We start from the raw sequence: 6000 nt of genomic DNA, 5'->3' as shown, positions 1-6000 counted from the left end.
AACATCAGTTTAGCAGAAATAGTAAAATGTTCAGATAGTGTCGAGAGCAACAAATATTAATCCAATCCCTCAAACAGAATCGCAACATAAGTAAACCAAATGCCCTAAGAGCAGTCCCACTAGGACAAAAACAAACAGCAAACATCACTCATAAGGTGAATAATCCTCAATGGGATCAGACTCCTTAGAAGATGTCGGGGAAGCAGAGCTAGAAGAAGCAGCGTCCTCAGTGTCCTCTTCAATCCATCCAGTAGTGTGAGATGGCGAATGGTCTGTAGTGAAGGGCGAATAGGTGTTTGGGTAGGTGGAGAGCATGTGGGGCAGTACATCATCATTCCTCACTGAGGGTTCTGCCATATGAACATCTCTCTCAGTGGCCACAAGGGGTGGAGTAGGATCTTCAGTAGGGAATGGTACAGGTGCAGGTACTGGTCTAGAACTGGGAGTGCGGGGATCAACAGACATGGGAGAAGGAGTAGCTGCAAGGGCAGGATAAGGTAGGTGAGAATCTCCAGGTGGGGTGGAGAAAACAAGCTCGATGGGGGTATCAACCATAAAGTGGGTGGTCCATGAGTGTCCGACATCCTGTCCATGAATCACTCTTGCCATTCCATGGAAGATGCTTTGTTGTGCTGCCGCGTCGAACACCCAAACGTCCTCCTCAGATGGCAGGATCCATACCTTCACTCGGAAGCTGGTCATCTGTATAAGGCATATACAAAAATACAACAACACACACAAACAGGGGTGAGTTCTCCAAACACAAACAAACATCCAATAGCCATACCCCAAGGAAGGTGGCTTTTCACACCATCACCCAAACCATATCATTATCAAATCTCAAAACAAACATCGATACAATATAAGTCAATTCATACTTCCCATAGAAAATTCCTAGGTTCATCAAACTAATAATGCACATGATGCATGAATGCAAGTTTCTTTCCTCGCTATCCATCCCTCAAATTTTCATTTTTATGCATATGGTATGCATGGGGATCCCTTACTCTACTGTCAGCGACTTGCCCAGCATTTAGTGTAGAGTTAACAATTTCATATCCAAGTTGTGTGGCGATCGGAGGACTCCATTCCCTGCATCACAATTGCACAGAAAAGAATTTGTATCATTATTCAAAAACACTCAAATTGGTGTTGGCCCCAAACTGGGTCTCTTCGGGAATGGACCTCAACGACCCTAGGATGTGGAGTTCTTGTCGGGCTTGGCTAAGGCTTGCAAGTAGGGTCACGACTCGGCCACAGAGAGCTCTGCTGCGCCATCTAGGTCGACTGTTCCCCCTTTCACCACCCCCGTAGGTCTACTCGGGACCGAACCTCCAATACCTACAGCTGTGCCTCTGTTATGCCATCAAGTCGTTCCAAAGAAATGTTATGATGCATGGAACATGATTCTCTTTTTCCTTCCTCAATGTTTTCTCAATCTTGGATCACATGGAATTCAAGCACAGAATCGAAGCCCTCACAAGGCCTGCTCAATCATTATTCACTTTCTCATCCAGCATAAATTTGTTAAACAACAAGGTTTAGGAATTACATACGACTTTCCAATCCCATCAATACACATCCACTACTTCTCAACACATAAATTCAGTAATTTTGACATAACCCACTCAGATTTTCCTCATCCAATTCCATTATAATAGTTTACTATATCACCATTGCTCATTTTATCATTTCCATCGTTATTAACTATACTACTTCCTACTTAAATATGAATTGTTTCCACTTTCCTCTTCTCTCTGGTTTTTCCATTTGGTTATTTTCTAATTACTTATATTGATTCCCGATTACCTATTTAATTCAAGGTTACTTAGTTTATTAGCTCTCTTTAGGTTTATTAATATTAAGTCCTCACACGATGGGTTCTATTAAGTAGCTAATAGTAAGATCTTTCCAAGAATGACTTTTATCAATTAACTACCATGTCCAGACCCTAAATTACCATCTCCACACCTTTAATTACTATCTTTTTAGTTTGGGTAATCTTTCCATCAAAAAGGGCTGTACTTGATTTTTTTTTCCTTTTATTCCGTATATAATGCAATGAACATAATGCATGATTCATCTTAATACTCACGGATCCAGGTGCAAACAGCAAACACACCCTATTATTATACAATCCTTATCATCCATAATTCATCAAAATTAACACAATTTCAAGCACAACTTTTAGGATTCCTTATCATCAAAACCGAGAGTGAATAGTTTTCACTTTCTTGTCCACCACAAATTCCTAAAGCACCACATGCATGAAACTTTTAAACCAAGTGGAAACATACATCACAATCAATTCAATCATCCATCATCCAACCATTTTCATGCAATTCACACAAAGTCTAGCACTGTTTTCAAATTCTAAAGTGTAGTTCAATATGCTAGTCTTTTTCATGAAAGGTCAAATCTGTCCAGCCTTTCCACTAGATTTCTGTCAAGTTAAAAATAGGTAACACAAAGGAAATTAACATGCAATGACATAGTTTCATCGTCCAAGTGCAGGGGCAACATTTCCAAGTGACATTCAAACTTCCAAGGGAAAACCGAAACACTTAAGGGCTGAAATCAACATGTAATGGCTTCCATTTCACATGCAATCCAAGGTTTATTGATTACAAGAGTAGATCGACATTTTAAACAAGGAATCCAGCCAAACAAAAGTGAAACTGAGGCATGCACAAAGGGATCCAAAGCATTTCATGGTTAAAATTCGACATGCAAGTGAGAGGATATGTCAATCAAGTTCACGGTTCATGGTTTCAAAGAAGAAATATCATTAATTCAAAGATTTCTCCAAGGAGACATAAAGATCGAAACATGCACAAGGGAAAATCCACATTCACACATCAAAGTTTCAAGCTTTTAAGGAACGAAGTTGATTAAAAGTGGAATCAAGCTCTTTAGGATGTAACCGAGGCATGCAAACAAGAAATTCACACACTTTTTGGATAAAATTTAACATGCAAGTTCAGCTTTGAAGTTCTTCAAACATGCAGTCCAATATACACTATTTTTTCAAAGGGAAAATGAGCAAAAACAGCCAAGAAATGGACATGCAAACACATCAATGGTGAGAACTCCCCCTTGCCTTGAAGGTGTCAAAAATTTGTGAGTGAAAGGAGTTGATCTAGGTTGGTTCTTCAAAAGAAAAGTGCTGGACCGAGAGGATGAGTTTCAAACTTCAATCTTTCTCCTCTTGGCTAGGTTGTCTTCCTCAGTTCTTTGAAGAGAAAAGGGGAAAAGCTTCAAAATGGTTAAGATCAAAGTGAGAAAGGAAGTTTTAGGAGCTTTTGGTGTTAGGCTTCCAAGGTTCTTCAAATCAAAGAAGGAAAAAGGGTGAGAAAACTTACCTCCTTGAAGGAATGGTCACGGTTTTGAAGAATCAAGCAAGAGGATGCAAAGGTGAAAGCTTGGAGCTCCTTGGCTTGTCTTGAGAGATTGAGAAGATGAGAAATTTTAAAGGGATTTAGGGAGAGAGGGTCTCGGTTTCTTTGAAGAAAATGGAAAGAATGGGACTTGAAATGATTTTAAGAGAAAGAGTGGGAGGCTCACGGTTTTTAGAGTGAAAAAAGAGAGGAAATAAGATAGCTTGACCTATTTATATGAAGTGTTCAATTTTCTTTTTCCAAATGTAACTTAGTGCTCACGGTTTGGGCTTGTGGGACAAGATTCAAATGCCAAAACTGCACAAAATTGATTTGAAGCAATTTGGAAGTGAATTTTGGTGAAAAACTTGAATAATAAGGGTGCCACGGTTTTTGTGCATGAATAGTGAATTCTTTTTGCAAACTTGCAAGTTAAGTAAATATAATTTGGCAAGCAAAATGCATGGAGGAATGTGGAGGCTACATGCACACGGCTTTGGAGTAGAACATTCCAAGAATTGCACAAAATTCCAAAGGCTAGATTCTAGGCAGCAAATGCATGCAATGCAATTGGCCGACGAGGAATTTGATGTGACGAGATTGACTTTTGAAAGGACATTTGACATGGTGCAAATTTCAAGAAAAGCATTTAATTAAAGTAATCATGATGCCGGCCTTTTAGAAGACAAGACAAGAAAGTTCCGGAATAATTATGTCTACAAATCGGGAGGCAAGAATCTTTTGCATGAAATTCTAGTGGCCGATACTAGATTTGAAAATCTTTACAGTAATGATTACTAGATTTCGTGAGATTCCGTGCAGAATTTTGACGGCTAAGGAATGATTACAAAATCTTAGTAATGATTACAAAATCTCACGTTTTTCAAGGTAGATAATTTTGATTTGACAAATTAAATAAGATAAAAATTTAATTTTTCTGGATAAAATTATCAGGGGTATTGCGGACAGTACAGCTGAACATACTCAAAGAAATCCTTGGACGATATTGAAACCATATATTGCATGCAGTTATCCTAAAATGCCGAATCTTAGAAATAAATCAATATTCTATCAAAATAAAATAATTTAACCTCTATCTAATTATTCCGGTACTAAAGAACCAGAATAAGCAAGTAAGTACGTTTCAAGGGTCACTAGCTAAATCAGGAGAATCGGGGCGTTACAGGTTCACTCAATTGTAGAGATTGGACTTCCAAGAAATTTTCTCTCCAGTAGCCAAAATTACAACTCTTAAGTTATATATATATATAAACCAAACTTTTTCTATTTTAGTTTGTAAATTGAACAAGTTCATGTATAGTCTAAAGCAAACTTCAAGAAGCTAGTTTCAAACTTTTAGCAGTACTTTGATTTTCAATTGATACAAGTAGTCCAAATATGACTATACTATTTTTACCAAAGGCTCTAATTTCACATTCATTGCCGTTTTAGTTTATGTGGATGATATTGTCATTACTAGACCAAATAATGACATCATCAACAATTAATGAAGAACGAGAGTGCTTTGAACCCATGCACGGTTATGCTTATGGTCTTGCATGACTGTGCTCATTTGCGAAAAATCTAATTAATGAAGAACTTTTAGGGTTTTCGATCCCTATTAAAGAGAGACCTCAAGTATCTTGTCTTACATATTGTCTTTTACTCTTCAATACACCTTTCATCTTGTCTCTCTTGCATGGGATCGTCGGCATACTCATGGTAAGACTTGGAGTTTCGAGCGACTGTACTTAAAGACCGAAAAATCATCTCTTTATAATTTGCTTTTTTCTATGACTTTTTTGGTAATTGTTTTAGTTCTTCTCTTTAGCATGAGTAACTAAGTACATAGTTAGGTCTATGAGAACTATTATTCATGAATTTATGGAATTTGAAAGTTTGAATTTATATTTAGTGTCTATTTATGATTAGCTTTTATCCTATTGCGCATAATTATAATCCTAATTAATTATATCGTCAGACAACTATACTTCGATTAGTTAATGAATTTATATGATAAAACAAGAGAAAAGATTAGGTAGACCAAACTAATCTTTCTTTTCTAATCGTTATTAAATTAACAAGTTCACAGGTGCTTTATTTTTTCTTTAATTGATGTCTTGTATGATCATTGGGAATATTAATTTAGGGAAAAAAATATTAGTATTGTATGATCATTGAGTATTAATAGTATTTTTATAAATGATCGGTGATCACAAGGAAATCAAATTTAGAGTTAAAGAGAAAAATAGCATAAAAAATTAAATGAGAAAACTCATATGCCCTAGGTTCCTCTCATATAAGTTCAACCGAGATTTATGTTGTAATATTTGCTTTTATTCATAATTAATTTTATAATTAAATTCTGATTTTTACTTAATTTCACATCTTTTAGCTCAAATAATTGAATTAAAAAATTCTTAGTAATTAAAAATTAATCTATATGGGACGATATTTCAATAACTTATTTTAAAACTTTTTATTATTTTTTGACGAGTACACTTATCCTTTGAACAAAGACTAATTGGCAGACTTCTAGACCTAACTATATCAAGGCAAGATAGATGTTATTCAGTTTATAAATTTAGTTAGTTCGTTTCTAATTCTCACACTGATCATATGC

The sequence above is a fragment of the Abrus precatorius genome, unplaced genomic scaffold (assembly GCF_003935025.1).
Source record: "Abrus precatorius isolate BTA unplaced genomic scaffold, Abrus_2018 Scaffold8, whole genome shotgun sequence".
Lineage (NCBI taxonomy): Eukaryota > Viridiplantae > Streptophyta > Magnoliopsida > Fabales > Fabaceae > Abrus > Abrus precatorius.
Note: the sequence above shows the minus strand (reverse complement) of the source record.